Below are 25,629 nucleotides of genomic sequence, written 5' to 3'. Positions count from 1 at the left end.
TGCTTCACAAATCTCCAACCGCTCACGGATCTCCATTTTGTTGTGCTAGAAATGTGCATTCTGGCTCCTGTCCGTGTTCAAAACAAAACGCGATGCAAGGATGGTGCATTGAATCTTCTTCTTCTTCTTTGTCTTTCGGCTGTTCCCGTTAGGGGTCGCCACAGCAGATCAATCGTTTCCATCTCACCCTGTCCCCTGTATCTTCCTCTGTCACACCAACCACCTGCATGTCCTCCCTCAGCACATCCATAAACCTCCTTTGGCCTCCCTCTTCTCCTCCTGACTGGTGGCTCCATCCTCAGCATCCTTCTCCCTATATACCCTGGGTCCCTCCTCTGCACATGTCCAAACCATCTCAATCTCGCCTCTCTGACTTTGTCTCCAAACCGTCCCACCTGAGCTGTCACTCTGATATGTTCATTCCTAATCTTGTCCATTCTTGTCACTCCCAAAGAGAATCTCAACATCTTCAGCTCTGCCACCTCCAGCTCTGCCTCCTGTCTTTTTGTTAGTGCCGCCGTCTCTAAACCAAACAACATAGCTGGTCTCACTACTGTTTTGTAAACTTTCCCCTTCATTCTTGCTGATATTCTTTGGTCACAAATCACTCCTGCCACCTTTCTCCACCCACTCCACCCTGCCTGCACTCTCTTCTTCACCTCTTTACCACACTCTCCATTACTTTGAACAGTTGACCCCAAATATTTAAACTCATCTACTTTCACTACTTCTACTCCTTGTAACTGCACTATTCCACTGGGCTCCCTCTCATTCACACACATGTACTCAGTCTTGCTTCTACTGACCTTCATTCCCCTTCTCTCCAAAGCATATCTTCACCTCTCCAGACTAGACTCAACTTGCTCTCTACTCTCACTACAGATCACAATGTCATCTGCAAACATCATAGTCCATGGGAACTCCTGTCTGATCTCATCCATCAACCTGTCCATCACTACTGCGAACAAGAAAGGACTCAGAGCTGATCCTTGGTGTAATCCCACCTCCACCTTGAATGAGTCCGTCATTCTGACTGCGCATCTCACCGCTGTCACACTATTCTTGTACATGTCTTGCACTACCCTAACATACTTCTCTGCCACTCCAGACTTCCTCATACAATACCACAGCTCTTCTCTTGGCACCCTATCATAAGCTTTTTCTAAGTCGACAAACACACAATGTAACTCTTTCTGGCCTTCTCTGTACTTCTCCAACAGTATTCTCAGAGCAAACATTGCATCTGTAGGATGGTGCATTCAATGTGCCTCGGAAAAACACTGATGCAAGCACACAGCGAGCAATGCGATCATGATGTCACCTGTCAACTGAATCGATGCACACTGAATGAATCGATACACTCGCATTGCTCACGTTTATATCTAGATACCGATTCGTATCGATTAATCTCCAAATGCCTACATCCTACATAACGCTCTCAAATGTGAAAGAAATTTGATCTTTTTTGACAGTTATGAATTTTTAAATATTCGTTCAGTGTTAAAGATGGATTTTTCCAAGATTTTTCCTGACTTTACCCTGTGATCTATGAGCTTGAAAATTGATTCTGTTCTTGCATATCCTCCTGACTCCCAGGACACACACACACACACATATATATATATATATATATATATGTGTGTGTGTGTGTGTGTGTCCTGGTAGTCAGGAGGCTATGAGGATATGACTCTTTAGTAAAAATTTCATAACGATATATGAATAAGTGTGGGCTCCAGGCTGTTCACAAACAGACAGACAAACAAACAAACAAATATGGGTGATAACATAACCTCCTCCAACTTTGTTGGTGGAGGCATTGGTGGGCACAGCTAACCAAAAAGTCAGCTTCGATAACCACTAATGCGCTAACTGAAAAGTTATCTTTTATAATGTTAAAACGGTAAACCGCTAAAACATTTAGTGGAAGTTACAGCTAACTGCTAACTTTTAATATTGACTCCAGTACGCCCGCAGCTACTGACAAGCCAGTTTTGAGTTTAAGTACCGCTGACACTTCTGAGTAAAATCGAAGGTAATCACAAACCCAACACAAACAAGTAAAAGCTTCCATCTTTGTATGCCCTGCCCACTGCTGTAAGGAAGTGTCATTTACTTTCAACCATAAAAATGGTCAAAATGCATAGAACTCTGCCATCTACTGAATGGGAGTGTGAATAGCGATCACACGGTCGCTTTTTCAGAATCACACACTTAACAGAATTTTCAGTTTGTAAATGACTTTTTTTACAAATAAAAAAAATGACATATTTACAAATACATTTATTTACAAAAAGCAACACACAACTTGTGTGTTAGCTTTTACAAATAAATAAACCAACCAACCAGTGATGAGAGGAGGCTCATTTTCCCATAATGCCTTTTGGCATCTGTGTGTGTTAATGCTCAAACCTTCAGAATTAGCGCATTACTTTAAAACTAAGACATATGTGTAATATTTTCACTTTGTAAAAATGGCAGAATTGACATTAATGTTGATGAACTGTCTGGAATTAGTTTCATTTGTAAATCAAAGCCATAAGTGAAAACTGTTTTGCTTTTGATGTCTCCTGCCACACATGTGGGGCTATTCTGGTATGTTGAATGTACAACCCCAATTCCAATGAAGGTGGGACATTGTGTGAAATATAAATAAAACAGAATATAATGATGTGCAAATCCTCTTCAACCTATATTCAATTGAATACACCACAAAGACAAGATATTTAATATTCAAACTGACAGACTTTTTTGTTTTGAAATGGATGCCTGCAACAAATTTCAAAAAAGCTGGGACAGGGGCAACAAAAGACTGACAAAGTTGATGAATGCTCAAAGAACACTTATTTAGAACACTCCACAGGGGAACAGGTTAATTGCAAACAGGTGAGTGTCATGATTGGGTATAAAAGGAGCATCCCCAAAAGGCTCAGCCATTCATAAGCAAAGATGGGGTGAGCATCACCATTTTGTGAACAACGGCGTGAAAAAAAAATAGTCAACAGTTTAAGAACAATGTTTCTCTATGTTCAATTGCAAGGAATTTAGGAATTCCATCATCTACAGTCCATAATATAATCAGAAGATTCAGAGAATCTGGAGAACTTTCTACATGTAAGCGGCAAGGCCGAAAATCAACATTAAATGCCTGTGACCTTTAATCGTTCAGGGGGCACTGCATTAAAAACCGACATCATTGTGAAAAGGATCTTACCGTGTGGGCTCAGGAACACTTCAGAAAACAATTGTCAGTTAACACAGTTCATTGCTACATCTACACCTACAAGTTAAAACTCTACCATGCACAGCAAAAATCATATATCAACAACATCCAGAAACGCCGCTGCCTTCTCTGGGCCTGAGCTCATTTGAAATGGACAGATGCAAAGTGTAAAAGTGTGCTGTGGTCTGATGAGTCCACATTTCAAACTGTTTTTGGAAATCATGGACATCGTGTCCTCTGGACAAAAGAGGAAAAAGACCATCCAGATTGTTACCAGCACAAAGTTCAAAAGCCAGCATCTGTGATGGTATGCGGGTGTCTTCGTTTCCATGGCATAGGCAACTTACACATCTGTGATGTCACCATCAATGCTGAAAGGTACATCCAGTTTCTGGAGCAATGCACATGCTGCGATCCAAGCAACGTCTTTTTCAGGGACGTCCCTGCTTATTTCAGCAAGACAATGCCAAGCCACATTCTGTATGTGTTACAACAGCGAGTCTTCGTAGTAAAAGAGTGTGGATACTAGACTGACCTGTCTGCAGTCCAGGCCTGTCGCCCTTTGAAAATGTGTGGTGCATTATGAAGTGCAAAATACGACAGCGGAGACCCCGGGCTGTTGAACAACTGAAGTCATACATCAAGCAAGAATGGGAAAGAATTCCACCTACAAAGCTTCCTCACTTCTCAAATGCTTATTGAGTGTTAGAAGGAAGGAAAGGTGATGTAACACAGTGATAAACATACCACTGTCCCAGCTTTTTTGAAACATGTTGCAGGCATCCTTTTCAAAATGAGCAAATATTTGCACAAAAACAATAAAGTTTATCAGTTTGAACATTAAATATCTTGACTTTGTTGTTTATTCAGTTGAATATACATTGAAGAGGATTTGCAAATCAGTGTATTCTGTTTTTATTTACATTTTACACAATGCCCCAACTTCATTGGAACTGGGGTTGTAAATGACTTTTTTTTTTTGGTATCAGCCTGGCAGCCAGGTCCCTTCTGCTGGAGTACAGTTTAGCTCAGCTCCTCACAGCTGCCTGACCGCTGCAAACACGTAACAGAATGTCAGGACAGACGGCTGTCCATCAACCATAGCGGCTGGACCCGCAAAGTAGCCTCCCAGACTTGGCAGAGGTGTAGGAAAAAACATGGTCTTTACTCTAGGCTTAGGTTCAGGTCACAGGTGGTCAGCTGGGGTTGGACAAAGTACATGAGAACTGATAACTAAATAGTAAGAAAATAAACACTAAGACAAAACTGAACAGGATCTGACAAAGAAAACAAAAATGACTAAACAGACCAGAAAACAAGACAGAGACTAAGTGATAAACAAAACCTGATATTAAAGCACAAAACATCATATTAGAAATGGGAACAATGAAAAACAAATTATAACTAGATGATAAACAATGACAACACAGACTGAACAAATAAAACAATAACAGAACTGAACCATGACAAAAGTAAGAAAAGTAACAAAGAAACAAAGTGACAAATCAAAACAGAACAGAGAATAACCATGTGATGGAAATACAACAACTAATAAATACATCAAAGCTGGAGCAGACAATGGGCAAAAGAGGGAACAACAGAACCACGTGACACAGACAGGAACTAACACGTATTAAAGTTCAGGTTTACAAATGTTTTTGACCATTCGGTTTTACTAACTATGCCAGCAAAAAACATTAGCGGAACTAAATTTAGTGGAAGCTAATTGGTCTGCTGGTGGTTTTTGAAGTTAGCTGATTAGCTAATTTGCTAACAAAAAAGTTAGCTTCACTAATTAGCGGTTAGCACATTAGCAGAACTGTTCCCAACCCACCACTGGGTGGAGGTAACAAAAAAAAACTAAGAAATCACATCTACATAAGTATTTACAGCCTTTGCTCAATACTTTGTTGATGGACCTTTGGCTGCATTTACATTCTCATGTCTTCTTACTTGTGTGAAGTGCCTTGAAGAAACTTTGTTGTGATTTGGCACTATAGAAATGAAGTAAATTGAATTGAATTGTTGAATATGATGCTTGGTCCACCTATCTTTGGGCAGTTTTGCCCATTTCTCTTTGCAGCACCTCTCAAAATCTGTCAGGGTGGATGGGGAGCATCAGTGCACAGCCATTTTCAGATCTCTCCAGAGATGTCCAATCGGATTCAGGTCTGGGCTCTGGCTGGGTCACTCAAGGACATTCACAGAGTTGTCAAGAAGTCACTCCTTTGATATCTTGGTTGTGTGCTTAGGGTCATTGTCCTGCTGAGAGATGAACCGTCGCCCAAGTCTGAGGTCAAGAGCTCTCTGGAGCAGGTTTTCATCCAGGATGTCTCTGTACATTGCTGCATTCATCTTTCCCTCAATCCTGACGAGTCATCCAGTTCCTGCCACTGAAAAACATCCCCATTTGGGACTCCGGCAAGGACGGTCCCATTCTTCCCCTCTCCTCTCCTCCTTTCTGTTTTCTATCTCTGCTCTGACATTCAAGTCCCAGCTTCACCAGACTGTGAACTCTTCAAATTAAGATTTGGATTAACCGTGGAAGTGATCAGCTGGTCTCTCAACGCTATTGACACCATTTTTTTTTTGACAAGGAAGTCAGGGTTGGGGGACCCTGCAAACCCTGATGGAACCTACCCAGCGGGCTATGCTCTTGACGCCTGAGAGAATGGAGTGTGACATGTGGCTCCACTCTCTGTGGAAGACGTTGAGGATTTATTTCTATTTGCTTTTATGGTGGGAGGTTTGGCACTTGGTTTGTGCACTGCCCTGACCCACAGGAATATTAGCAAGACAGCTGCTTCCAGAATCTCGTTCCCTCATCTGTCCGTCATGATTAATGAGTTGGGCAATGCTGTGCAATCTCAGACTGCGTGAACTCTTGAACTCAAATGCAAAATGGATACCATCTCGGAGCATATGGTTGCATTGCAAAGGAATGTGCTGCTGAGGACCGGAGAATATTCTTCATAAATTTGGACTCTGGACGGTCAGAGGTGCAGTAAATGGAATTCTGTATCTCTCCATCTACAACCCCTGGCAAAAATTATGGAATCACCGGCCTCGGAGGATGTTCATTCAGTTGTTTAATTTTGTAGAAAAAAAAGCAGATCACAGTCATGACACAAAACTAAAGTAATTTCAAATGGCAACTTTCTGGCTTTAAGAAACACTATAAGAAATCAAGAAAAAAAAGATTGTGGCAGTCAGTAATGGTTACTTTTTTAGACCAAGCAGAGGAAAAAAAATATGGAATCACTCAATTCTGAGGAAAAAATTATGGAATCACCCTGTAAATTTCATCCCCAAAACTAACACCTGCATCATATCAGATCTGCTCGTTAGTCTGCATCTAAAAAGGAGTGATCACACCTTGGAGAGCTGTTGCACCAAGTGGACTGTCATGAATCATGGCTCCAACACGAGAGATGTCAATTGAAACAAAGGAGAGGATTATCAAACTCTTAAAAGAGAGTAAATCATCACACAATGTTGCAAAAGATGTTGGTTGTTCACAGTCAGCTGTGTCTAAACTCTGGACCAAATACAAACAACATGGGAAGGTTGTTAAAGGCAAACATACTGGTAGACCAAGGAAGACATCAAAGCGTCAAGACAGAAAACTTAAAGCAATATGTCTCAAAAATCGAAAAATGTACAACAAAACAAATAAGGAACGAATGGGAGGAAACTGGAGTCAACGTCTGTGACCGAACTGTAAGAAACCCACTAAACTTTAGGTTTCCTTTAGGCCCTAAAGGAAATGGGATTTACATACAGAAAAACTAAATGAAAGCCATCATTAACACCTAAACAGAAAAAAACAAGGTTACAATGGGCTAAGGAAAAGCAATCGTGGACTGTGGGTGACTGGATGAAAGTCATATTCAGTGATGGATCTCGAATCTGCACTGGGCAAGGTGATGATGCTGGAACTTTTGTTTGGTGCCGTTCCAATGAGATTTATAAAGATGACTGCCTGAAGAGAACATGTAAATTTCCACAGTCATTGATGATATGGGGCTGCATGTCAGGTAAAGGCACTGGGGAGATGGCTGTCATTACATCATCAATAAATGCACAAGTTTATGTTGATATTTTGGACAATTGAAAGGATGTTTGGGGATGAGAAATCATTTTTCAAGATGATAATGCATCTTGCCATAGAGCAAAAACTGCAAAAACATTCCTTGCAAAAAGACACATAGGGTCAATGTCATGGCATAGGGTCAATGTCAATGAGCAGATCTGATTTGATGCAGGTGTTAATTTGGGGGATGAAAATTTACAGAGTGATTCCATATTTTTTTCCTCTGCTTGGTCTAAAAAAGTAACCGTTACTGACTGCCACAATCTTTTTTTCTTGATTTCTTATAGTGTTTCTTAAAGCCAGAAAGTTGCCATTTGAAATGACTTTAGTTTTGTGTCATGTCTGTGATCTGCTTTTTTTCTACAAAATTAAACTGAATGAACATCCTCTGAGGCCGGTGATTCCATAATTTTTGCCAGGGGTTGTAACATCAACATGGCATTATCATTATTATCATTATTATTGGTGAAGGAATTCACCTCCCCCTTCTTATCTATCTACCCCCCCCCCCCCCCCCCCCCCCCCCCCCCCCCCCCCCCCCAGCCTGTTCCACTCCCCTCACCCTAGCTTCCTCCCTGCCACCTTGAAGGCAGCATGGTTTTCCCAAGCTGGGCAGCGCGTGCCCCTCCTGCTGCAGCCTTCACCCACTTTACCTCAATTCGGAGGACGGACTGCTTCAAGTTTAGTGCTCATAAACAATGTCAAATGCATATGTGTTGTCTTTAATTCTGATGTGTGAAATTTTACGGTAAACAAGTAATAATTGTGGATAAATTGCTGTATCTTGTCTGAGGTAATTGGAGTGTAAATGTAATTTCGTTGTTGCACTCGTGTAATGACAATGACAGTAGATCTCATGTTATCTCACAGCATGATGCTGCCACCACCATGCTTCACTGTAGGGATGGTGCCTGTCTCATCAGACCAGAGAATGTTGTTTCTTATGGTCTGAGAGTCCTTCAGGTGCCGTTTGGCAAACTCCAGGCCGGCTGCCATGTGCCTTTTACTGAAGGCACCTTGACACTTGCACAAATTTGATCCCCACACTGCAGCACAATTCGTCGTGCCAGTGTGACTTTGTACCGCAGCAGCGGTGTACTGTTTGACACCACATTATATATAAAATAATGTTTTCATAGCAGATGACGCATTTGTTCTCAGAACTTCACAATTTTTTACTGTGAATTAGTGTTTAGTGTATATTTACACATGCTCGTACAAAGAGAGTACAGTTCAAACCGGAGTCATATTCCTTGTATTCTTGTAGATACGTGAATAAAGGCTATTCTGATTCTGATACTGATTCTGAATTTTAAACTTCATGACAAAGGATGGGAATACTTATGCACGTGTGATTTTTTTTTAGTTTTCTTTATTTTTAATACATTTGCAAAAATCAAAAAAAAAAAAAAAAAATCTTTTTTCACAGTGCCATTATGGGGTATTGTGTGTAGAATTGTGAGGAAAAAAATAATTCCATTCATTTTAGACCAAGGCTGTTACATAACAAATTGTGGAAAAAGTGCAGTGCTGTGAATACCTTCTGGATGCATACCTTGCAATATAACCGAATCCTAATTTTACTTCGCCTGAAGCAACACACAGCAGTCAAGGAAAATACCATCCTGCTGTCTAACACTGCGTCGGTAATCACAGGGCTTCTTGAGCTTCAATATTTCCAAGTTCCATGAGTTTGACACAACGTTCATTAAACATCAAATAGCCATTGTCACATTTGTGGTTCTTGAGCCTCAGTCAATAAGCCGGCAAGCATAGACATGACTAACAGTAGTACTAACTGCTTTAAAATGCCGTGTCCACACCACAGCTGTCCTGTTGAGATCATTAACCCTTCCTCTCCAAGCCTCGATGGTCTTGTGAAATTGGATAAATATCTTTCTCATAAACATATGCAAAAATAAAAAGTGGACGTCAAGCACTGTAAACAATCAGATCACAAATTCGGCTGACTGGGGAAAAACATGTTATGAAGCAATGCATTTTGGATCATTTTTTTACTATATGTGGTACAGTTAAATAAACTGAATTGATCATTTTTGGAGTATGCTGCAGGTCTGAAATGTACAAATGGATGACTATTAGCAAATGAAATGCAATGAAATAGAAATCAAAGTAAAAGGAGCAATTGTTGCCGGTTTTTATGCATATTCCATATCATCCCAGCTTTTTCTGATTTTGGGTTGTATTTTCTGATCAGATAAAGTCTGCATCTACCCCACTGTGGAATCGTCTTGTGTCTGGGATGGAAACCACCTGGGAGACAAATAGTCCATCCCCACTTTCTCAAAATAAGCAACGGTCACAACCAGGGGAAATGTCTCCTTGGTCTTCTCCAGCTCAACACTGAGCCTTCCACGTGTTGCACCATAGCCAGAGGAACTTACCGCATTGCCAAAATATTCAATCAATCAATCAATCAATTTTATTTATATAGGGCCAAATCACAACAAACAGTTGCCCCAAGGCGCTTCATATTGTAAGGCAAGGCCATACAATAATTACGTAAAAACCCCAACGGTCAAAACGACCCCCTGTGAGCAAGCACTTGGCTACAGTGGGAAGGAAAAACTCCCTTTTAACAGGAAGAAACCTCCAGCAGAACCAGGCTCAGGGAGGGGCAGTCTTCTGCTGGGACTGGTTGGGGCTGAGGGAGAGAACCAGGAAAAAGACATGCTGTGGAGGGGAGCAGTGATCAATCACTAATGATTAAATGCAGAGTGGTGAATACAGAGCAAAAGGAGAAAGAAACACTCAGTGCATCATGGGAACCCCCCAGCAGTCTAACTCTATAGCAGCATAACTAAGGGATGGTTCAGGGTCACCTGATCCAGCCCTAACTATAAGCTTTAGCAAAAACGAAAGTTTTAAGCCTAATCTCCCTGATCTGAATTAGGAGCTGGTTCCACAGGAGAGGAGCCTGAAAGCTGAAGGCTCTGCCTCCCATTCTACTCTTACAAACCCTAGGAACTACAAGTAAGCCTGCAGTCTGAGAGCGAAGCGCTCTATTGGGGTGATATGGTACTATGAGGTCCCTAAGATAAGATGGGACCTGATTATTCAAAACCTTATAAGTAAGAAGAAGAATTTTAAATTCTATTCTAGAATTAACAGGAAGCCAATGAAGAGAGGCCAATATGGGTGAGATATGCTCTCTCCTTCTAGTCCCCGTTAGTACTCTAGCTGCAGCATTTTGAATTAACTGAAGGCTTTTCAGGGAACTTTTAGGACAACCTGATAATAATGAATTACAATAGTCCAGCCTAGAGGAAATAAATGCATGAATTAGTTTTTCAGCATCACTCTGAGACAAGACCTTTCTAATTTTAGAGATATTGCGTAAATGCAAAAAAGCAGTCCTACATATTTGTTTAATATGCGCATTGAATGACATATCCTGATCAAAAATGACTCCAAGATTTCTCACAGTATTACTAGAGGTCAGGGTAATGCTATCCAGAGTAAGGATCTGGTTAGACACCATGTTTCTAAGATTTGTGGGGCCAAGTACAATAACGTCAGTTTTATCTGAGTTTAAAAGCAAGAAATTAGAGGTCATCCATGTCTTTATGTCTGTAAGACAATCCTGCAGTTTAGCTAATTGGTGTGTGTCCTCTGGCTTTATGGATAGATAAAGCTGGGTATCATCTGCGTAACAATGAAAATTTAAGCAATGCCGTCTAATAATACTGCCTAAGGGAAGCATGTATAAAGTGAATAAAATTGGTCCTAGCACAGAACCTTGTGGAACTCCATAATTAACCTTATCTATTAGATAAATATGAATCAAACCACCGCAGCGCAGTGCCTTTAATACCTATGGCATGCTCTAATCTCTGTAATAAAATTTTATGGTCAACAGTATCAAAAGCAGCACTGAGGTCTAACAGAACAAGCACAGAGATGAGTCCACTGTCTGAGGCCATAAGAAGATCATTTGTAACCTTCACTAATGCTGTTTCTGTACTATGATGAATTCTAAAACCTCTCTGAAACTCTTCAAATAGACCATTCCTCTGCAGATGATCAGTTAGCTGTTTTACAACTACCCTTTCAAGAATTTGTGAGAGAAAAGGAAGGTTGGAGATTGGCCTATAATTAGCTAAGATAGCTGGGTCAAGTGATGGCTTTTTAAGTAATGGTTTAATTACTGCCACCTTAAAAGCCTGTGGTACATAGTCAACTAATAAAGATAGACTGATCATATTTAAGATCGAAGCATTAAATAATGGTAGGGCTTCCTTGAGCAGCCTGGTAGGAATGGGGTCTAATAGACATGTTGATGGTTTGGATGAAGTAACTAATGAAAATAACTCAGACAAAACAATCGGAGAGAAAGAGTCTAACCAAATACCGGCATCACTGAAAGCAGCCAAAGATAACGATACGTCTTTGGGATGGTTATGAGTAATTTTTTCTCTAATAGTTAAAATTTTATTAGCAAAGAAAGTCATGAAGTCATTACTAGTTAAAGTTAAAGGAATACTCAGCTCAATAGAGCTCTGACTCTTTGTCAGCCTGGCTACAGTGCTGAAAAGAAACCTGGGGTTGTTCTTATTTTCTTCAATTAGTGATGAGTAGTAAGATGTCCTAGCTTTACAGAGGGCTTTTTTATAGAGCAACAGACTCTTTTTACAGGCTAAGTGAAGATCTTCTAAATTAGTGAGACGCCATTTCCTCTCCAACTTACGGGTTATCTGCTTTAAGCTGCGAGTTTGTGAGTTATACCACAGAGTCAGGCACTTCTGATTTAAAGCTCTGTTTTTCAGAGGAGCTACAGCATCCAAAGTTGTCTTCAATGAGGATGTAAAACTATTGACGAGATACTCTATCTCACTTACAGAGTTTAGGTAGCTACTCTGCACTGTGTTGGTATATGGCATTAGAGAACATAAAGAAGGAATCATATCCTTAAACCTAGTTACAGTGCTTTCTGAAAGACTTCTAGTATAATGAAACTTATTCCCCACTGCTGGGTAGTCCATCAGAGTAAATGTAAATGTTATTAAGAAATGATCAGACAGAAGGGAGTTTTCAGGGAATACTGTTAAGTCTTCTATTTCCATACCATAAGTCAGAACAAGATCTAAGATATGATTAAAGTGGTGGGTGGACTCATTTACATTTTGAGCAAAGCCAATTGAGTCTAATAATAGATTAAATGCAGTGTTGAGGCTGTCATTCTCAGCATCTGTGTGGATGTTAAAATCGCCCACTATAATTATCTTATTTGAGCTAAGCACTAAGTCAGACAAAAGGTCTGAAAATTCACAGAGAAACTCACAGTAACGACCAGGTGGACGATAGATAATAACAAATAAAACTGGTTTTTGGGACTTCCAATTTGGATGGACAAGACTAAGAGTCAAGCTTTCAAATGAATTAAAGCTCTGTCTGGGTTTTTGATTAATTAATAAGCTGGAATGGAAGATTGCTGCTAATCCTCCGCCTCGGCCTGTGCTACGAGCATTCTGGCAGTTAGTGTGACTCGGGGGTGTTGACTCATTTAAACTAACATATTCATCCTGCTGTAACCAGGTTTCTGTAAGGCAGAATAAATCAATATGTTGATCAATTATTATATCATTTACTAACAGGGACTTAGAAGAGAGAGACCTAATGTTTAATAGACCACATTTAACTGTTTTAGTCTGTGGTGCAGTTGAAGGTGCTATATTATTTTTTGTTTTTGAATTTTTATGCTTAAATAGATTTTTGCTGGTTATTGGTGGTCTGGGAGCAGGCACCGTCTGTACGGGGATGGGGTAATGAGGGGATGGCAGGGGGAGAGAAGCTGCAGAGAGGTGTGGAAGACTACAACTCTGCTCTACGCGATGTGTAACCACATCGCGTAGCTGCTGTTGAAAATCAAAAAAATAAAAAACACATTCCACCCACGGGATTCGAACCTGCACTTTCCAAAAGCTCTGATTGCCAATCAGAAACTTTACCACTCAGCTACCATCACTGTCCTAAGAAAGGTGTGGGAAAATACCTGATATCAAGAAGGACATGGACATATTAAAAAATAAAACCACACACCATATAAAAACGCAGCATTTTATTTTATCTTATCAAGTGGGTAATACAAGTATGATCCTTCTGTTCCTGTGTAGATGACCCATGGTCACAGACGTACAGTCATGAAATGACATGAATGCGAAGCAGGGCGCTCTTATGTCCACATCTGCTGGCAGCGTGTCCAGCCCGCTCCACACCTGTGTTTTTTGCAAACTTGTCAGTGTTTTTTGTTTAAAAACAAAATGTAGGCACACCGCAGGAATCAACGCATCAACACAGTGGTTTTAGGCTAAATAACCTAAAGCAGCCAGCTTTCTCTTGTTCAGTCTTCTAAAAGTACTGTATGATGTACTAAAACTATCTAACTTGTATTGTTTCCTGAGGGTTTTCATTCATTCATCCATTCATTTCTGTACGTGCTTGAGCCATTCAAGGGCTATTGTACACTCTAAAAAATGAACTGCTGTCTTGACGAGAAAAAGTGATGTAACAATTTGTGTAGATTTTTTTCAAGTTATTTCAACTTAACTAAAGTTATTTCAGCTTAACTAGAGACGTCTTGTGGCATTAACACAGTTGAAAATTGAAATAACTAAGTTGAAATAGCTTTAAAAAAAATCTATGCAAATTGTTACATTAATTTTTTTTGAGACAGTAGTTCATTTTTTAGAGTGTACATTTTGATTCTTTTATTTTTCATTTTATTGTTTCAAGTTTTGTTTTGTGTGGACTTAGAATAATTAATGCCATTATTCAACACACTCTAATCCAGTAGGTGGCGGTATGCACCTCTAAAGCTGGTTTGCACACTGCCAATAAAAACAAAGAAATAGTTTTATTTTTGGCAGCAGTGGGACAAACATCCTCACATCACACATTACAGGTAGGATCGTTTGACATTACAAAAAACAAGCAAATTATGTTTAGTTGTATTTTGGTCCTTTTTGTATATTTATGTCTAAGTTATTTAATATGAACTTTTATTCATTTTGATGACAAATCCAACAATCTCTGTTTAAACAAGTGACATATATTTGTGAGTTGAGTGTTGTTCAAACACCACAACTCTCACTCATGAGACCAATGCACTACCAGGTTAGACATTGGGGTATCCCCACTAGACAAGCCAAATGGAACATATTTCACTTTGGACTTCACCTTTGTTGTGTGGGCCGCTGAAGAGGAGGTACTGCTGGCCCACTACCACCAGAGGGCGCCCTGCTTGGAGTGCGGGCTCCAAGCACGAGAGGGCGCCAGACCCAGAGGAAGTGACAGCTGTCACTCATCACTCCAGCTGTCACTCATCTACACTACTATATAAGCCGGACTGCAACTCCACCTCCCCGCCGAGAAATCGACTACCAGAACCAAGGTAATTTCTCTGCTGAGTTTAAACTGTGACTTACGTCTGTTTGCAGCCGTAATCCTGTGATGACCCAGAAGAGGGACAAACAGGAGCTGCACGAGTGTGTGTGATTTGGAGGTGGAGGTGCTCTCTCCTAACGGTATCTGGACTATATATTACTGAGTGTGCGGACTCACACTCACACATCATATTTCTGCTTTCTGCCAGCAGTACCAGGGTCGACAGTCGAAGACAGAGGCCACCTGGGGACTCGGGACTTGGCGGCTCCGGTGTTCTTCAGGCCGTTGGTGGTGGAAGCCGTGTGGGACGCGGCTTCTCTCTCGTCGGGCGTCTTCTATCTTCGAGCCTGCCCACACTTCACCTGGTGTTTATTGACTGTGAGATTAAGACACGTTTCGTTGTGTAATATCACAACATTAAATTGTTACCTTTTGGCTTACTCATTGTCCGTTCATTTGCGCCCCCTGTTGTGGGTCCGTGCTACGACACCTTCCCAACAACCTTGCTACATCTCCATCTCTACCACTCTTGGATGTTGCTGCTGCGTATCCCAGTATATGTGCTTTTGATGAGAGGCGTTACATGCATTGAATAAATTACCAATTCATCTCACGGCTAACACACACACACAGGTATTCAATCTCACATTCACCTCTTTGGTCAATTTGGAGCCACCAATGAACCAAATGTGCATGTTTTTGGACAGTGGGAGGACCCAGAAAAAATTCAATATATGCAGTCAAATTCACATCATCCAGTTTTAACTTGAATATTAACACGAAATCACAGCTGTAGTACCAGTGGAATTTGTAAAGGTGAGTACAACGGTGTAACCCCAGCCTAGAGAATGAAGTAGATGATTAACCAGATATTTGCCAACATGTACCCATGCAGTTTTGCAGACTGATAACCACTGGTGGCTCTCAAAAGAATCATCTACAAGGCTTCACAGTTAAACAGGACTTACACATTCACTTACACACATGAAAATTCAGTAAAGTGTGCCTTACATAATGCATTCCAATTCTAAGGTAGAACTCTACTAGTGTATACTAAGGTATATCTAAATATCTAAAAAAAAAGAGGAAAGGGAATTTTCATTTTTACTTGAGTGTAAACTGTCAGTACTCTACACACCACTGTTTGTCACTCAGTTATGCAGAAAGGCCACAACTCTTCCACTTAAGGAAAAACTGCCAATGCAGAAAACACAAATGAAAAAGAAAGAAAGAAAGAAAAGCAACCATGAATTTAACAACAGGTAGCTGCAGTAAAACCTGTCTTGGAAATTGAGAAAATAGTTGCAAACAAAGACAACACAAATACGGACAACAGCACATGCAACAGTTTTATCTGCTATATCTGCTGCTAAATCAGATAACTAATGAACTGGTCAGTGCTTTGCAAATAAAATAATATAATATGAAATTATCTTTAAACTAAACACATAACCTTAGGGCCCCTTCACACATAGTGCGAATTTGATTGATTTGTGCATAAAGTGTGCATGAAGCAGGAATCATATGAAAAACGTGTAGAATTGTAGCTGTTTTTACGCCTTGTACACCTCTTGCTACAACTATATGTGCACACCAGTGGCTGAAAGACAGAGTGTGTGTTGGGCGAGCCCATCGAACCCTCACTTGGCAGGTGTCGGCCAAATTCCAGGTGACACACACGAACATCTAACACCGCTCGCATGGCACTTAGAAAATGTGTGGCCATTCGCACTATTAACACAACAACACTCAGCAGACAGTCACTGTTGTGCCGGCAGTGAAATTTGTCTAAGTGCCCCACGAGTGTGGCGTTGGTGTGTGCGCTGAATTGACAGGAGGCCGCCGACAGAAGCGGCTGTGGAGATCTGTCGTTCTGGTCATCCCAGCTGGACAACACGTACTGTCTTTGGACAGACATGGACTAACAACTGTCCACTGTGACGTGCGTATGTCTGCTTGCTGTATCACATGGACATAAATAAAAACATATATCCCTGTGGCGAGGGGCTACAGCGAGCGAGTGCACGCACATTGCAGCCCACTGACAGGCTGCTCCCAGGTTGAAATGGACCGTCAGATCATAACACGCAGCGGACGATCTGACTGTCACACCACCCATGTGAGCTCTGTTCCACATGACGCGGTGTCAGTCATGCGCCCTCCAGAAGACACACATGCCGAGCAGGACACACGACAGCAGATGTGGACATGATGAGATGAGTGAATTCCTTCTCATTCCTGTCATTTCATGACTGTACATCTGTGACCAGGGATTCGATATAATGCAGTCTTTTTGTATGGTGTGTGGTTTATTTCATTTTAAATACATCCATGTCCTTCCTGATATCAGACAGTTTCCGCTCCTTTCACAGGCCAGCGATGGTAGCTCAGTGGTAAAGCTTCTGATTGGCAGTCAAACCTTTTGGAAAGCGTGGGTTCTAATCCAGTGGGTGACATGTATTTTAAATTATTATTATAGTTATTATTGCATAACCACAAAACCATTGCAACATTTTATTTAAATTTTTTTTTTTTTTCTTCATAGCAGCTGCGTAATGTGGTTACACATCGTGCTATATAGTCCAGGAGGCTTTGAATGGTTCAACAATAGACGTTCTCCAACCAAAAAAGCTTGGTGTGTTAATAATTGCATTGTGCTGTGAACCACTCTTCTTGTTGTGGATATTTGCAGTACTTCTGTTTTTGCGTGCATTGTCTGAATTTGCAGCAGACACGTCAACCCCTTTGAGGGTTCACCTGTATAACATTTAGTTATTTTTTGCAGAAACAAGAACTGTGTGTCACTAATGGAAATACATTAAATCATGAAAATAAATTGCATATACTGAACAAAATAAAACATACCTCAGAACTTCATCAAGTGTATCGCAAATCGCCTCGCTGATGTTGCAGACTGGCATGTCGATGTTCCTCGACTTCATCCCTGTGTTTATTAGGGATGGGTATCGATAAGATTTTATTGATATCGATGCCATTATCGATTCCGCTTATCAATCCGATTCCTTATCAATACCTCTTGTGCCCAAAAAATTCACTAAAAGTAGGCTTTACAGGTTTTCTATGTCAGCAGGTCAAAGAGCTTTTTCTTATCGCACACCCGCTCTGTGGAACGGTCTTCCTGTGATTGTGTGGCAGTCGGAGTCCGTGGACATTTTTAAGTCAAGACTTAAAGCCTGTTTTTATTCTCTATCTTATGAATAGTTTTTTTTTTTTTTTTATCTATTTTAGTCTTTTACTTCTGTTTTTAATTATGTATTTGAATTTTTTTAAATTTTATTTATTTATTTTAATTTTTTTATGTTGAACTGTTCTATGTGAGGCACCTTGAGACGGCTTTTGTTGTGATTTGGCGCTTTATAAGCCGATTAAATTGAAATTGAATTGAAATTGAACAACATTTTATTGAGTCTTAAAGTAAATAAATATGAAATTGGTCACTGGATCCTTAAACTTTGGACATAATAAACTCTACATGGTGGATCCTTGATCTCTGGACATAAATAGGAATAAACAAATCTGTAGTTTTTGTCAAAAGCATTTCCTTTCAGACATGATTGGTATAAATATCTTTCCATACATTTGAGCTGAGCTCTTACAGCTGTGCTGCACATCATTTGTAAAGAATGAAGACGTCTCATTTTGGGAGGAAAAACGTTTTAGTCGATTGTATTTTCTTGTCCGTAATACGACGTTTTAAAGAGGTGTTATTTGGGAGGGGGGAAAATGGCGGCTGAAGAGTAAGAAGTTCCCGTTTTTTGTTTACTATATAGTGGTGTTTTTCCTATTTATCTCTGCTAAATTCGACACCTGTTATTTTTGTTAGTCTATCTTTACAGTGTTGCCTCCTTTTTCGTGTATGATGGCATCCAGTTTGAGAAAATATAAATATATGGGATCTGCAGCCACTAGGCCTGATGCTACCTGCAATCAGAGTTATGCTAAAGACCCTGCACCGCCACTATCAAAGTCGACCGAGATGGACTTCTCAACGCTGAAAACAGACATTCTAATGTCAATAAAATCCAGTATCTCAGAGGTAATAAAAGCCGAAATGAAGGATTTGCTGGCGGAAGACCTTGGATTTATTAGAGGCGAGCTACAGGTGGTGCGGGCGGAAGTGGCGAGCAGCACCATGGCCCTCCGGGCTGATTTGGACCAGGTAAAAGTTCGATTCAAAGACGTGGAGGACGGCTTGTCGACCTGGTCAGAGGAGGTGGTTTCTCTGCGCAGTGCTGTGATTGAGATGAAAGCTGAGGTAAATGGTCTCCGAAAGAAATATGAAGATATGGAGGGGCATTTAAGGAGATGCAATCTGAGGATTATTGGCGTCCCCGAAACATCAGAGTTTAGCACTGCTACCGCATTAGCTGAACTTCTCAAAGAGCTACTGGATCTGGAAAACGCACCACGTATTGACCACTTTCACCACACGCCAGGCAGGAGGAAGGCGGGAGGAAAGCCGCGGGTCATTGTGGTGAAGCTGCATTACTTCCAGGAGTGTGCAGAGATACTGGGGTGTGCATGCTGTCATGGGCCGCTTCGATACAGAGAGGCACCGGTCTTCATCGCCCCAGATTACACAGCTAGTGTGGCCAAAGCCCAAGCAGCTTTCACTGACGTCAAGAGGTTTCTTCGTAACAGGCGAGATGTTCGGTATGGACTGTTGTTCCCAGCTCGGCTCCGCATCACTTACGGTGAGGACAACATGGAGTTCACGGATCCGAACGCTGCCATGGAATATGTTCGGAAAAATATTATCTGTACGCTGAGCAGAGACGACGGGAAGTGAAATCCCCATTCTCATCACATTTACAGGCTTCATTAATTTTTTTGAGTGAGTTTAGAGTCATCTTTTTTAACTATTATTTAGTTTACCACTAATAACTATTTCTTAACTGACGGGCAAAACGGGAGCCCAGTGCAGTTGGTGGGGTTTTTTTTCCCCTCAATACAAGCACTAATGTGTGGATTTGTGTTTAAAGTAGACCTGCATTGAAATAAATGTGGTCAGATTTCAGAAAGAAATAACTGATATGTATTTATAATGCAGTAAAATAAATCTGTAAGCCCAGATTTGTAATTCAGCGGTGAAATCTTCATTTAAAAATGACAAATTAGCAGCTAAAATTTAGCCCTCCGCGAAAACAGTTTGTACATCCGGATCATTTCCATGACGTCGGGGACAAGACAACGCGCTCGCGCCTTCAGTCCGATCCCGCATTGAAATTGATTTTATCTGTTAGTAATGTTACTGTTATACACGTCCTGGTTTCAGCATCCAAAAGTAAGCTGCAATGAATGCGAGATACAGCTCTGTATGCTCAGATCAGCGGCGGCATCGACAGCGGGTGACGTTCTTCCCCGACGCCGCTCTCACTGCCTCCGATGCGCTTATCGAGTGCATGCGCTCGTTAAATTCCACCGCGGGCCACTCACACCCCCGTGTCTGCTGTGCAGCCGCAGACACGGCTCTGTCTACTTTATGGAGGTGCAGCCAACTTGGCACAAGCCCAGAGACTACGCTCGCCGTTTTGATGCGGAGCGCCTGGTGACACCTGTTGCTTGCAAAGACAGACTTCTTGCGGCAAAATCCGCAGCGCCGCATGTCTCGGTAATTGCAGCTGCAGAGCTCCGTGGCCGCTGAGAGAGGTTTATCTTTTTAATGACTTGGATTCTTTACGGGTCCCGCCACCGTACCCCGTGACGGTAACACCGGAGGCGAAAGACAGTAGATTTTCAATGCAACACCACTCAATCAAACGGGCGCATGAAAAAGTCCACAAAAATAATTTTCAAGCACAAATAAAAGAAATGTGTACTCACCAAACGTGCCGCAAGACAATATGAAGTTTTAAAAAAGTTGATCCTTCCGTATAACACAAGAAAAAGGTGCAGATGCAAACTGACGTAAATCCACAAATTACAGTTGGCGCGCGCAATGCATGCTGGGAGAGGGTCTTCTCCCTGACGTCTCGGCAGCGTCCCGGATGTGATGACAGTTTTGCGGAAGGCTAAATTTTAGCTGTAAATTTCTCATTTTTAAATTAAGATTTCCCCGTTGAATGACAGATCCGGGCTTGCAGATTTACTTTACTACATTCAGAAGGATCTTATGTGTAAATATGTCATTTTTTGGTCCAAAGATCTGATTGCATTTATTTCAATGCAGGTCTACTTTAAGAGTTGCTTTTATTATCTCCATGTTCATGTGGGAGATAGGGGTGGAGCTAAACCGGATCTGTTTATTTGTGGTGACCTTTATGTCAGGTATCTTTGGATTCATGTGCATCAGGTGATATATTGTTTTTCTGATCATGGCTGGTTATATGAAAAATACTTGTTATTCAAATGGCTGTCTAGTTAACTGTGTGAGCTGGAATGTAAAATCTCTTAATAGCCCATTAAAATTTCGTAAAATTATGAGTCATTTAAAGCAACTGAGAGCAGATATTGCCTTTTTGCAAGAGACACGTGTGCTCTGCTGATAGTGTGCTTCTAAGTAAAAATGGTCTGGTCAGGTGTTTCAATCTGATTTTCAATCTAAGTTCGGGGGAGTAGCCATCATGATTAATCAGCAGGTACAATTTAGTGTCTAGTGTACACTCAGACACAGCTGGACGTTATGTTGTTGTAGTTGGTAAGTTATATACCCTCCCAGTGATTTTGGTATCAGTTTATGCACCAAATTTGTTATGTGTCTACGCGGGTTGAGGAGCGGACCTGCGTCAGACAGGACCCAGCGCTAAAAATAACCAGAGAGCGGTTCCAAACAGAAACTATTTATTATTCACCTGTGCTTAAAAGTGTAAAAACATAAAAACAACGTCCCTCTGGTGGAGTGATTCGTGGCTCGCTCTCCAGCGCCCACAAGGATTAAAGCCGGCGCTCCTGGACTTCCTACCACCGCCAAACACCCCCCAGGTGGACACGACAAACTGATTCTCTGTGAAGCAAAGAGAAGGTGAGGTAAGGCAACAGATACAACTATATCTTCCAATAAACACACGCTATCAGCAACACACTCAGGTCAGTGTCCTTTTTTTTTACTTTATGCAAATGAGCAGCTTCTCACAACAAGTGGAGGATCACTTATCCTTCACGCCACAGCAGTGAGAAGCAAACTGCACAATTCTCTTCACAATTCCAGTATACTGTGCAACAAAACACCAAGCCACTATCAACAACTACTCAAACACTCAATTACCTTTCATGTGTGCTGACAGCATGTGTCCTCACCCCTCCCCGCTTCACGGGCTCGATGTGTCAAAACCCAGGCGCGGTCCTCAGCGTCTCACAAACGAACGTCACAAGGTCGAGTTCCCGGCAGTTCTGCTTGAATCACACATGACTTAAATGCAGAACGCCATCCAATTATCTGCTTAAGCTGCAAGTCGTCCAGGTTGCACGTGAGCACCACTCACAGGTGCTTTCCATGATGTTAATGAGGGTGAAGACTCTTCAGCCAGCACCTTCTTCACAGACAAATCAGCCCTCATGCCACCTGGAGAGCAAAGAAAAGAAAAGAACACCAAAACATCCAGCCACGCCCCCCCCAACACACAACAAAATTGGGATGATAATATATTTTTTAACTCCATTTTCTCAAAGCTGCCAAACATATCATCACACAGTCTTCTGATGGGTGGCGATATTAACTGTGTTCTTTCATCGCTCGATCGTAGTGCTGTGGGGAAGATTAATTTGACCAAATCTGCTCATACAATTAACTCCTTTCTAAAAATGTATGGTGTGGCTGATGTGTGGCACTTTCATAATCCTACCTCAAGAGCATATTCATTCTTCTCCAGTGTTCATAAGTCATACTCTCGGATTGATTATTTTTTCCTCGATAAGCGTGTTCTGCCGTTAGTGAGAGAATGTGAATATGGAGCAATGGTCATATCAGATCATGGACCTCTCATTATGAAGCTGATGATCCCAGTAACACACTCTACGTCCCTGGCGCTTTAATTTGTTACTTCTAGGAAGATTTTGTTCAGTTTATTATATCTGAAATCAAATTCTTTCTTGAAACTAATCAAACGCCAGGGATGCCACATTGTGTGCGAGACATTGAAGGCCTATTTGAGGGGACAAATAATCTCTTACTGCGCTAATAAAAGAAAGACAAACTTGTTACGGTTACAACAGCTAACCGATGAGATATTACAATTAGACGCCGCACTCAGTCGCTCCCCCTCTCAAGATCTATTGTAGAAACGTGTTTTACTCCAGACAGAATTTAATACTCTGTCAACACAGCAGGCTGAGTATTTAATATCTAAATCTAGACAGGGTCATTATGAACATGGTGAAAAGGCTGGTCGATTGTTTGCACATCAGCTATGCCAGCGTTCAGCTTATCAAACTATTCCAAAAATAAATGACGATCAAGGCAAGGAATGTTGCGATAATGCTGAAATAAATCTGTGTTTTAGTAAATTTTACCATGCCCTGTACACATCAGAATCACCAGTTGATTCATCTGAATTAGAAAAGTTTTTTAGCAACCTGGAGCTTCCCTCAGTAAATCCTGATTTGGTAAACGAGTTGGAGAGAGATATCATTGTGAATGAAATTGTTGTAGCAATCGGAGATATGCAAAATGGGAAATCCCCGGGCCTGGATGGCTTTCCCATTGAGTTTTTAAAAACTTTTTCAGATCAGCTTTCCCCTCTTTTATTGTCAGTTTTTGAAGAATCATTTTCCTCTTCATTACTACCACTCTCTATGCGGCAAGCTGTTATATCATTGCTACTGAAGAAAGATAGAGACCCCTTAAACTGTAGCTCATATCGCCTGATATCTCTCTTGAACACTGATGCAAAAATCCCGGCAAAGGTTTTAGCAAGGCATCTTGAATGCGTGGTCCCTACGATTGTCTCATCTGACCAGACAGGGTTTGTAAAAAAACGTCAATCTTTTTTTAATATCAGGCGACCGTTTGATGTTTTATATACTTCTGCTCCACACGGTCATAAGAATGATGAAGTTGTACTTTCGCTGGATGCTGATAAAGCATTTGATCGTGTGGAATGGAGATTTCTCTTTAAGACCTTAGAGTCTTTTAAATTTGTCCCTAAATTTCTGTTGTGGGAAAAACTACTCTATTCATCTCCAATGGCAGCAGTACGCACTAATAATAATATATCTGGCTATTTCAAATTACAACGTGGTACAACACAGGGATGTACACTCTCTCCATTGGTATTTGCAATCGCAATAGAACCACTGGCAGTAAATCGGTTTGGCATGGAACATAAGGTTTCTTTATACGCGGATGATACCCTTTTATACATTTCAGATCCCCTCTCTAGTATTCCTGAACTACTTGCTTTGCTTCAAGAATTTGGGCGAGTATCTGGTTATAAGGTTAATCTCCAGAAGAGTGAGCTCATGCCTGTCTTCTTTAAATGCAAAACTTGAGGGCAATGTCCCATTTAAAATTAACACAAAAAAATTTAAATATCTCGGCATTTGGGTAACACGAGGCTATAAGAAGCTTTACCAGGCTAATTATTCACCTCTTCTGGCAAATCTTAAGCTTGATATCACCAGGTGGCAAACTCTACCTCTCTATCTTGGGGGAAGGATTAATTCAATCAGAATGACAATATTACCTAAATTTTTGTATTTGTTTCAGAACTTGCCAATATTTTTTACAAAATCATTTTTTTTCAATTTGAATAGTCAGTTGTCCACATTTATTTGGAATAAACAGCACCCTCGAATTGGCAAAAGGATCTTACAGATGCCCCGTAGTCTTGGTGGTATGTCACTGCCCAATTTTATGTTTTATTACTGGGCAGTGAATATTAGAGCCTTATTATTTTGGTTAGAAACAGATAATCTCCCTAGTTGGGTGGCTCTGGTGTGCACACGCACACACGTCCTCGTGCGATCACGCACATGCACCCGTGCCCACACATGCGCATGCGCGCTCCCCCACAGCACGTCACGCATGCACACACTAAACAAATCCACTGTGCCGTCTGGAAGCTGTTAGCAGGAAGAAAGCAAGCTGGACTCATTTCTGACGTGATTTTTTTTTCTCGCTGCACTGAGGATGTACACAGTCGACCGAGCTGGTTGCATGTGTGTGTGTGTATGTGTGTGTGTGGGACAACGACATGATGATTTGATTGAGCTAGGGTTGCCACCTGTGTCTGACAAAAATCCTGGACATTTTGACCATCGGATCGACCTTTTTGTTTGTAAGCAACGGCGCCCTTCGCACATCCAACTCAAGACAAAAATCGCCCTTCTACGCTGAAATTTTATTGCTCTAATTAGTAAAAATGACACTTTTGCTAGTTATTTGTTTAGTTAATTGCTTTACATAATAGCAGGTCTTTATTATTTTGGTTTATTTCCAACAGTTTTTAGTTGTGGACACCTGGGGGCAGTAGTGGGCACAGGTAAAAGGAGAATAACTAGTTAAGTTCTGTTTGTTTGCTTATGTGGAATAAAAACAAATAATGTAATTTTTCACCCTCTGTAAGAATACCTGAATGTAGCAATGTAAGGTGTAGTGTCAAACAGCTTACCTGATTGCTTAGAGTGTGGTATGTGCTTTGCTTGTGCTTGCCTGTGCCTCTGCTGCTTGCTGCTCTTGGCTAAACAAACACATAGGAGGACATGTAACTGATCTAATTGTAGCGTGCCTTAATTTAATTAAATAAAATTATCGTTGTGGGACAGAACTTCACGTGGGATTTATTTATACCAGAGGTGGATTATGCATTTGTCAGCTGGTCGATGTTGCCAGCACATCGCGCAGCCAGGTGAAAGGGACTTGACCAGCTGTCTGCGCTGCGCTGTAGAACGCGAGGTACCGAAGGTGAGTTACATGTTTATTTATGTTGTCATGTGCTGGCCAAACATTTCCACA

At 41.1% G+C, this 25,629-nt stretch overlaps 1 long non-coding RNA gene across 1 annotated transcript; it reads right to left on the bottom strand.

The window, feature by feature from the left end:
* Positions 1 to 750: 750 nt before the first annotated feature.
* Positions 751 to 25,354, bottom strand: LOC117500670. Its single transcript, XR_004557822.1, has 3 exons — positions 24,866 to 25,354; positions 2,548 to 2,554; positions 751 to 761 (listed from the first exon to the last, which is right to left on the bottom strand). It is a non-coding gene; the product is annotated as an uncharacterized LOC117500670 (long non-coding RNA).
* Between the last annotated feature and the right edge of the window lie 275 nt (positions 25,355 to 25,629).

Source organism: Thalassophryne amazonica, chromosome 19 (assembly GCF_902500255.1).
Source record: "Thalassophryne amazonica chromosome 19, fThaAma1.1, whole genome shotgun sequence".
NCBI lineage: Eukaryota > Metazoa > Chordata > Actinopteri > Batrachoidiformes > Batrachoididae > Thalassophryne > Thalassophryne amazonica.
The sequence above is the reverse complement of the archived record's forward strand: the minus strand, read 5'-3'. Positions and strand labels throughout refer to the sequence as shown.